Below are 10,945 nucleotides of genomic sequence, written 5' to 3'. Positions count from 1 at the left end.
GAGGGTACTTCCAATGTGTGAATTCCAGGAATAGTGAGTCTTTAGCATGAAGAGCTGGGTCATGGAGGAGGAATTCCTGAGTGTAGACTCCTCTCCAGGAGGTAGTTAGTTTCCCTTCACTGGAGGTCTTCAAGCAAAGCTAAGTGACCACTAATCAGGGATATTATAGAAAGGATTCCTGTCCTGATGATTTCTAACCTCTCTCAATTCAGAGAAAGAATTCAGTCACACTAGTATGTTTGTTTATGTTTGATTACACTTGAATAGAATGACTTACCTCAAAGGCTTTTCATTTTGTCCTGTTCAGTGTGTGGGTGGGTCTTCTTAATTTGTATATGAATATGTCTTCTTAATTTGTATAGAATATGTCCAAGAGCTCTGTATAAACTAGAAAAGGTCACTGGGCCAGGACTGTTTGCCACCTGTTTTGTGTCAACATTACTTCCTACCTGGATGGTAGGAAGAGTTTTTTGTTTGTTTGCAAGTCCAGCAGAATATAAACTTTGTATCCCCAGCACATTGGTGCTTAATCGATGTTTGTTGAATTGATTGAATGCTGAACTAAAATTGTGGCTACCAGTAAGGCTGAAATTCTGTGAATGGAAGGTGGGCATGGCCTCCTGAATACATAGCCCTAGCTGTGTGAGTTGACTGGCCTATGAATACACTAGCGATTGAGTTCATTGGCCTTCAAGACCCATACAAGATTTTTCTGCTTCCACAAACATCTGCTCAGTTGGGCCTCCAAGCAGGAGTGTGGGCAATGGGTAGCTGCCCAGCTCTGTGACTGCCCATTAGGAGCAGCAGATCATCTTACATTCCATTAAGCATGTTATTACACCCAGATGCTGTGGTGACAGGCACACAACAGCTCCCTATAATAATAGTAATTACTATCATCCCAATGTTTCTTTCTCGCTCAACACAGTCTGAACTTCTCAAGTCAGAAGACATTTGCAAGCAAAACTTAGAGTTTGGGATTAGAGAGATGGAGATCTTTTCTTTGGAAAAAAGAGAGAGAAAAAAATTCCTGCATGACATGTTGGCTTTCTCACAGGCTGCACTGACATCCTGTGGCCTGGTTTTGGAGACTAGCATAAAGAGGACTGAGAAGGCAAGTACTGCTGCTCAAGTTTCCATTTTTCCTCATACTGAGCTCTCTCCTCACCTCTCTGCTGGCACCCTCTCAGCTTCTTCCTCTAGGAAAACAAGCACCTGCCTGCCCATTAGCTTAGGGTCACCCTGCTGCATAGCCTATTACAGAAAGGCAAACTCAATCTGACCACTTGAGTGAATGCCCAGGGGGCGTAGGGCCAGGAAAAGCGTCTTCTTCCTAGTGGGGCAGACCTAAAGGCAGTCATGTTGATATATCTCTTTATGGAATATAGAATATAGAGGGTTTAAGGTTTGGAGAGTTTTTTTTTAGTATTTATTTATGTCTCCCACTTGAAAGGTCTAGGGGATTTGACCCCAAGTTCTTGAGCCACAGAAATCTGCCCTAAAGAACCCCACACACTGCAAGCTAATTTCAAAGATAATGTTAGGGCACTATCTTTCCTTGGCTCTGATCCCTTCAAGCATACATTGCCACTCCATGGTTGCATTTCACTTGGGCTCCCCTGTGGGAATAACACCAATCTGCAATTTTTTAGGCCTTGCCCCATCTGCTGAATAACAGCTATTAGCTCTGGACTCTCGGCATTTTTATGAGATATTAGTTCCAGGGTTTGTGGTTTGGCATAAGGAGCATATTATTCACACACAAAACAACTGCATTAAAATAACATTAAGAGTCTGGCTTCAAGTAACAAAACCTAGGAAGTTCAGAATTATGGTAGAAAGGCTGTCCTGAGTTCACCCTCACCGTGGTTCCTGAGCAATGCAACTCATGGAACAAGATGAAATGGAGAATCCAAACACCTCTGACAAGCCATGCTTAGCCTGAGGAAGACTGGGGCAGGTGAGATCAATAGTTTGGAAGCAGGAAGAACAGCAGACACATAAATTCCTACTGCCCTGAGATTGTCCCCTTTCATATCAGCCTTCCAGGATATGGTCACAACCATCTTGTATAAGATAATGATTTGGCAATTGAGAAGAGCCATAATTTTTTTCAGCATGGGTACCACCTTTACTGAACCCTTTATGCTATGTGTCACAATTGGGCACGTGTCACACAATGTGTCCAACAGAATTTACCAAATAGTGCCCCTTCTTGTGATGAAGAACTACCTGGTTTGGTCCTTAGGCCAAAGGTACACAAGGCTATCAGTGGTAAGGCTATTATAACATTGTATCCCCATTTTACAAATGATGAAACGGCCTCAGAGAAGATTAGAGACTTGTTCAGGGTTATACTGTCAGTGAGTGAGAGATCTGAAACTTCAAACCCAGATTTTCTGACTCATGGTCCAATGTCCTTCTCATTATACCTCACTAGTAACATGCTATTGGCTAAATAGGGGGAGAGGAAATCCACATATTTTGAATCATAATTGGTAAAGAAAACCTCCCAATATAGCATGCTGTTTATAGCATTTTGATGAGGGGTTCTTGACCCACTGAAACTCCAGGAGAATACAACCATCAAACAAATCCTATGAGGGTTTTTGTTATAGGACCCTCTTGTGGTTATATAACCTCCTATGGTTATGAGGATCTTGGGGCTTCTGTTATTACCTCTCACTTGGACTACTGAAATAATTTCCTAGCTTGTCCTTCCTGCCTCCAGTTTTTCCTCTATACAGCTGCCAATGTGATATTCCTAAACATATATCCCAAAGATATTCCTAAAGTATGTAAGACCACCATGCACAAGAAGGGATAGTGGCTCCCCATTGTCCTTGGGATTACATAAAAGCACATCTGTTTAGAATTTAAAACTTTCAAAATCTAGTCTCAACCTGTCTTTCCAGACTAATTTCACTTTATTTCTCATGAATTTTACCTTCCAATCAAATTGACCTCCTTGCTACTCCCCCCTTCTACCACATTCCATCTCCCACTTGTATGGGTTTGCATAGGCTGTCCTTTCTTCAAGGGTTTTCTTCAAGGGTTAACTCAGGTACTATATCCAACACAAGCCATTCTTTCCACACCCTCCTCCCCCAACTAGTTAATGTTCTGCCTCATATCTAAAATTGTTTTATGCATATTTTGTCTGAGTACTTGCTGTAGAATGTAAACTTTTGAAAAGTGGGGCTGTTTCATTTTTGTCTTTGTATTCCCAGTGCCTAGTATATAGGAGGTGCTTAATAAATGCTTCTTAAACTGAACTGAACTGACCAAGAGTTTCTTCATCAAACATTTTGGAAAATTCTGGGTAGACAGGTGTTTAACTGGTCATATTACTGGCAATGGAGTTAGGGAACCAGTCTGGTAAGTTTGGGAATTTCTTTGAATAAAGCTTTTCTTTATTCTGGTTTAGGCAGGGAGTGAGGTAGAGAAAAGGTTACACATCTAGAAAACAAAAAACAAAAAACAAACCCTCTCCACTAGTAAGGAGAACAAGCTCTAATTATTTTTAGTGAAATCAATCATTTGTTCTCTGAATTATGTTCTGGGGGAAAATATCTATAATTCCAGAATTCTTCAAAACATGTTCAGTAAGAACTTCTGGAAACTTGAAAAGTGGTCAAGTGCAATCAGAGAGCTCCGAAATGGGATAAGCCCATTTCCAATAAAGTAAATAACGTCTCTGTGCAACAAATTTTAAACTGTGTTCTCAGGCTGTCTGCCATATTCTACCCTAGAGGGAACTGTATTTTAGTGATGGAACAGAAGGTACAATATCACTATTTTAATATGTATGGATGTATATATGTGTGTATTTAGTTCATATTCATCATTTGTATAATTTCAAAGAACTTTGTACGAATAAAAATATGATATTAATGTATATTATTATTCTATTTTAGTGGCTTTCCCCCTGCTTCAGCCTATATACTCTCACCACCCTCATAAAATTCCCTAGGCTTCCAATTATTCTGTGCCCCTGACATTAACCTTTCACAAAGCTTTAAAAATCATGCAATTTCTTTTTTTGGGGGGACGCTATTTTTTGGTGCTCCTTTATGGCCTGAGGATGAATCACAGAATCTCAAAGTTGAATATCAGCTAGCTAAGGATTTAGTAAAAAAACTTCAATTTGGCTTTTAAGTCTTTTCACAGTCTGACTTCAATCTACCTTTCCACACTGATTTAGTGGCAGCAGCAGCAATAGTAGTAGTAGTAGTAGTAGTAGTACCAACAATAGCAGTAGCAGTAGTAATGGTAGGGTAGGATGTGTATTTTGCCTATGTAGGCTATGTGTGTATCCATATAGGTTGTCTAAAAAGAAGGTAGTACATACCAGGCAAGTAAAAGCACCATCACCACCTTGACCACTAAGGACCTTATTGAGTCCAAGGTCTTGAGTCCAAGACCTTGAACTCAAGAGCCTTGAGAATATCAGTGCCTCCCCAAATCACCAGACCTGCTTCCAGCCCAGCCCCCACAGCCATCACTGAGGGGAATAATCATTGTGAAGAAGGGTCTCACCTACCTCATCACCACAATTCACAGCTGCTGACCAATAGGCAGATAAACATGAAACTTAGGAGAGACAGCACTCCCACCCTTGATGATCATCAAGCAGGATGAAATTAATGTGAAAAAGTGGGCAGTCACATACACTAGAGTATTTTGGATTATATTCTAATGTGTATAATTTCTCTGACTTCTTGCTATTTGCTTAGATATTTGGGTTTGCTTTCTATTCACTATTTATGATGGTCTTTTGTGTAACTAGCATTTGGTGGATGAGTCAAACCTGAAAATATAACCTTAAGGCATCTCCTCCCCCTTAAAGGATAGCAACCAAGAAAGCAGTTGGAACTTTGAAAAAATTCACCTAGCCCAGTAATATTTATAGATGAAGATAGATACAGTTCTAGTCCAGTCTCCCTTGGAGGGAAATGAGCAGGATTCCATAGATATATATTCATGTCTCCTACAAGCCACTTTTAGAATAAATGAATGAATGGAAAAGGTATTTATAAAGTAACTATTATGTGCAAAACACTGTGCTAAACCCTAAGGATACAAGTAGAAAATTAAGACAGTCCTTGCTCTGAAGCTTACATTCTAATGGAGGAGGCAACACCTTGTTTTAGCTACAAGTCAGATGGAAAGGCCCCGTGGTCCTTAGGCTTCCCCCTGCAGGTGTCTTCTAAAGTCTGTTCTTCCTCACCATGGATCTCTCCCTAAAAAGAATTTCGAAATTCTGTATGTTCTCCCATAAAGCAGCAATCAAAAAATATGTCTCTCCTCACTAAGGTTCTCAAACCATTTCTTACCCTTGTGCAGGCACACTGCACAAAATTTGGCATTCTTTCCACCAATGAGGAGAGTCTTATGAAATGCACCAGACTTGAAACCTGGGTTATGTTGTTATTGTTGTTTTTGTTATTTCTTTATATTATAAACTGGTCTCACCTATACCTGAACAGGTCTTTCACAAGCTCCCTGACAAGTACTCATTCTGTGTTTGAGTCTCCAAGAATTCCAGTGATAAGAAACTCTTACTTCTCAAAGTTCTGTTTACGAAGTTTCTCCTTAAATTGCCTTGAAATCTGCCTCTCTGCAACTTCGATTCAATTCAACAAACATTTATTAAATGTCTGCTATGGATGTATTTGACACTGTTATATGTTAGGGATACAAAGACAGACATAAAAAAAAGGCCCTGACCTTCAGGTGCTTCCTGGGTGGGTGGAGCAGTGAGCAGTACAGTAATTAGAAAATTAAATACAAGGTAATTTGAAGGGGAGACGGGGACACATAAGGGAAGGTTTCCTAGGGAAAGTTGTACTCAAGCTAAGCTTTAAAGAAAGATATGATTTCTCCCATGTTTGGGGCAGCTAGGTGGCAGACTGGGTAGAGTGTGGGCATAGAGTCAGAAAGACTCATCTTCTTGAGTTCAAATCTGGCCTAAGACATTTCCTATCTAGGCGTCATTTAACCCTATTTGCCTCCATTTCCTGATCTATAAAATGAGCTGCAGAAGGAAATGGGAAACCACTCCAATATCTTTGCCAAGAAAACTTCCAATGAGGTTACAAAGAATTGGACACAACTGAAATGACTGAACAACAATAAAGAATTCTTCAAGGCTGAGATGAGAAGGCCTTTTAAGTATGGATGGCACAACTTGTAAGAAGGCATGGAGATCAGAAAGAAAATTTTAGTTTGGAAAATTTTCATCCATTGCTGTTAATTCTGTCCTCTAGGATCAAGCAGAATCAACCAATTATCAAGCACTTATTCAATGTGTGCCAGGCAATGTACTAAAATTCTGGGGACACAAAAAGCAAAAGTAAAACAGTCCCTCCCCTCAAGGAGTTTACAATCTAATCCTTTTCTATGTTCAGTAACCCTTCAAGTACTTAATGACACCTATCAGACCCATTACCACCAGTCTTCTCTTGGCTAACCATCCAGTTCATTCATCTGATCCTGAAATGGCATTGTTGCCAGTGCCCTCACCATCTGGGAGGCCTTCCACTGGGTACACTCCAATTTGTCAATATCCTCCCTAAATTGGGGCACCCAGACCTCAACATAGCATTACAGATGTGAGCTGATCAAAGCAGAGTCCAGTAAGATTGACACTTTCCTCATTCTTATTGACCACTGTGGAAAAAGGGACAAAATACTGTCAGGTTTAAGGTGGAACAGCTTAAAAATGTGTGTCCAGTATCTGCAGATCAGCTTAGCAGAGTTTGGAGAGACCCATCCCTCAAAAGGTTGGCCCCTGACTTTTTTTTTTTTTTTGCTATAGTCACATATAAAGGAATATCTAGTAAAGTGTAGAGGGATGTGATGTTCTGTGGACTCCTGTGGAGTTAAAAAGTTTAAAAGGTAGGGAATATAAGGGGAGGACTGAGGAAATTGGTTCACAGATTTCACAGAGTCCGAAAGTTCCTGCTAAGGCCTTTATTTAGTCCTCTAGAGTCGCAGGGCTTGTAACTTCTTCAGCAATCCCAAACCTACTTCCACTCAATTTGCACTTATTGAGGATTTCCTATGTGTAAGGCCCTGGAGATGTAAAAACATATTGACACAGACCCTACCTTTAAGCATACATGAAAAATTATTAAGTGAGAGAGTGACAGTATGAGAATCCAAATAGCACATAAAAAAAATTTGAGGGGGTAAGGTCATTTTCACCTGGGTAGAAAATGGGAGGAAGAGGAAGGACATTACAAATGGCTTCATGGAGGTGGCAGCAACTGAATTAGGCCTCAAAGGAAGTGGTAGACTTCAACAGAAGATAGCTGGGAAGCCCATTGCAGGCCTAGGGATTGAGGGGCAATGTGCTATAGTGGAGTATTGTACCTTCAGTCAGGAAGACTTGGGTTTGGATCCTGCTGCAGATATTTTCTGTCTGTTTAAATGTGGGCAAATCACTCAAAATCTCTGCATCCTGATTTCCTCATCTGGAAATGGGATGTCTTAAAGGTTACTGAGTCCCACTGAGTCCCCAGTAACCTCCAAAGTCCCCCCTTAATCTCTAACACCACAATTCAATGATTGATGTGAACAATGGCAAAGAGATGGAAAGGTAAATCAGGAAATTTCTGGTCTAACTTGGTTACAGTGAAAAGGTAGTATGCTTCTCTTTACTCAAAATGAGTCTATACAAATTCTTTAAGGTGTGCAGGATGCAAATCTCATTAGCCTAATTTTTCAGATAGAAAGACTGAGAATTATGTTACCATGTGCAAGGTCAACAGCAGCTCCAAGAATAGGCCCCTCTACAAATCCCTAAACCTAATGCTATATATACAAAATGTTTATTTCTTTGCCTGGACCTATAATCTCATTATTATAGGGAACATTCTAGTGGGGAAATTCCCTCTACCAATTCAGATCAGCAACTGTTTTGTAATTCACAATCTTAGAGAGAGACTCTGAGGTTGAGAGACCAGGTCAGAGTCAGGTGACCAAAAAAGTATCCGAATTTGGGCTTGAATGCAATTCATCCTGAAGCTGAGCCTTGCTTTTTATCCACTATGCTATTCTGCCTCTCTAAAATGTTTGTGATCTCTGACTAAAAACGCTTAAATGTGAAGATTTGATAAGTGGGAGAATACTCAGATGCCTCTGTCTCAAACACAATTGAGGACTCCTTAGGCTTTGGTGTGCCACCTTAGTCACCTGAAGCTCAGTGGCAGAACCCACCTGTGTCTTTTGGAGTTGGAGGAAAGAGTTATATAGTACATCAATCAAGAAAGAAACAAGTTGGGGGTAGGGGTGGGGAGGAGGAATGGTTAACATGGCCTTTTAAAAATTCAAAAGACAGACGCACACAGCTATAGTGACATCAGTGGAACCAGACATTTCAGGATTGGTGACAGACTTCACATGGCAGATTTCCTGTGCAGGCTCTAAATAATACTGTTATGATTGGAACTTTCATTTAGCAGTGTGGATGAATGTATTAACTGTTACTTCACTTGAAGCAAGTCACACAAAATGCAAAAGAATTATCCATGCCCCTTTGTGTCTCTTTTGGGCAAAGAGGCCCAATGACCTCAAGTCAAGGTGTACTTGGGCTGCTGAGGCTCCCCTTTGTTTGCATCCACTCTCATCTGGGTCTCGGTTCAGATTCTCCTCTCATACCCCATCCCCTCTCACCCACCACCTTCCCATGGGAGTTCACCCTCCGGAAATGATTTTACCCCGTGCAGAGCTAAGATGCTGAGTCATGAGAGATGTGCGTCTGTAAAGTCAAAGCAATCTGGCTCCAACAAAACAAATATGAGTGATGTCTGGGCCAAACATGTTGTGGTGGAAATACTTCCTCACTTTCCATGGGAATGTTTCTCATTATAATAATAGCTCCCATTGATGCTTCCCTTTCCTCATAACAGCCCTTGGAGCTGGAAGGTGGGTAGTGTGAGGATTATTTTTGCCTTGGAATGACTCGCCCAAGGTCACATAGGCAATAAATGACAGGTTGGATTTGAACCCAAGTCCTCTCAACCCAGTGATCTTTCCACTGGATTAATTTATGTGTGTGTGTGTGTATGTGTGCACGCGTGTGTTTTTAGACAAGAGTTTAAAGAAGATTTGAACATAGAGAATGGTAAAATGAGAAGACTGGACATTAGAGACCAGAACAACGGGAAATAAATTAAGGGAATCATTTAGAATTCTAACCCCCTTATTTCTTTCTTTTTCTTTATGTTTGAAAAAGATGAACTTTTAATAACTGCTTTTATCAACCTGTTAAGTCATACAGTTACAAAGTAGTTGGGGGGCGGGGGGAACCATGAAATTTCTGTGATTTTTTTTCTCCTAAACTCAAATACTTAGAAATCTATGATCACATCAAAGTAGGTGTTCCCTCCAATGATGTTCACAACTGTTCACATACCTGCCCATCCCATGCAAATACAGTCCATGTCCTTCCATAAACTTAAGATGCTGAGGTCCTTCCTTCACTTTTCTTTTTTCTTTTTTTTTTTTTTTAAGCAATCCGGGTTAAGTAACTTGCTCAAGGTTACACGGCCAGTTATTATTTCTGGGTGTGGTGCTGCGTATCTGAGCCCGGATTTGATCCAGGTCATCCCAACACTGGAGCCGGTGCTCTTACTCACTGAGCCACCTGGCCACCCCTAAGCAATTGGGGTTAAGTAACTGGCTCAAGGTTACACGGCCAGGTGTTTCTGGGTGGGTGCTAAGTGTCTGAGCCCAGGATTCAATCTCCAAGTCTTCTCAACACTGGAGCCGGTGCTCTTACTCGCTGTGCTACCTGGCCGCCCCATTCCTTCACTTTTCTTGATGTGGGAAGGGCACCAATGGAGCAGGCCAACTTACTGCTTGCTTTCAACACAGGACCAGCTTGTCCTGTATAGGCCTAAATCCCACAGGTGTGGACAAAACAAAGCATGAAGCCCTGAGTTATCAGGCAATGAAGGAACATGACGTGCTAGGTCAGGTTAAGTCAAGAAATGTGCAGCTTCAGAAAATTAGATAGTGGACATCGGAAAACACCTACCAGATTAAGTCATCGGGTTCATCCCCTCGGCACCAGTAAGGGTGAGACATTAGTCTCCACTCACTTCATCATCGACTTCTCCTGGAGATTAATAAACTCATACAAACATTTAGACACCATGGAAACAGTGGCAATGTGGTCTGGTTCTTCAGGTCCAGCAGAGAGAATTGAATATCATTGTTGACTTGGTCCCACAACTAAATTCCTGTATTGTTACTATGCCCTATGGCTGGGACTTTTCCTTGGGTAAAGTCAGAGAAAGCCCTTGAGGTTCATTTGACGAGATAGCCATCTGTCTATCTGGGTATAAGTCTTGCTGAGAGGCAGGAGAGTGGACTAGATGGCTGGCCCTATTCTTTTATTATTCTGCTTCTCTGCTTTCTGGCATGGCAGGGACTGAGATTCCCGCATAGGGTGGGAGTTTGAACTACTGACCTGGAAGGTCCTAACTTTAAAGATCCAGGATTCACTTCTGAAAATGCCCTTGAGCATTACTGTCAAGTATTACTGAATTATTTGTTATCACTACTATAAATGATAAAACTGTTTTAAAAAGACAAACTGCTTATATGTTTTAAAATTATAGGCAGGAGACAAATTATTTCATCACTTTTCTCTGGGTCACCAATTACTTTTCTAAAGAAGATAGTAGGCCTTTTTCAGAAAACGCTCACCTTCTAATATTGGTCAATACATATATAGTACCTGTGGTGCATTTAGGACAGGTAGGTGGCACTGTGCCTAGAGTCAGGAAGACCAGAGTTCAAATTTGGCCTCAGACTCTAGCTGTGTGACTCTAGGCAAGTCACTTAACCCTGTTTGCCTCAGTTTCCTCACCTGTAAAATGAGCCGTAGAAGGAAATGGAGAGGAGCCTCTAGGTGGTGCAGTGAATAGAGCAC

The sequence above is a fragment of the Petaurus breviceps genome, unplaced genomic scaffold (genome assembly GCF_028583685.1).
Source record: "Petaurus breviceps papuanus isolate PSGF00001 unplaced genomic scaffold, PetGlider_PUasm1.0 90064, whole genome shotgun sequence".
NCBI lineage: Eukaryota > Metazoa > Chordata > Mammalia > Diprotodontia > Petauridae > Petaurus > Petaurus breviceps.
Note: the sequence above shows the minus strand (reverse complement) of the source record.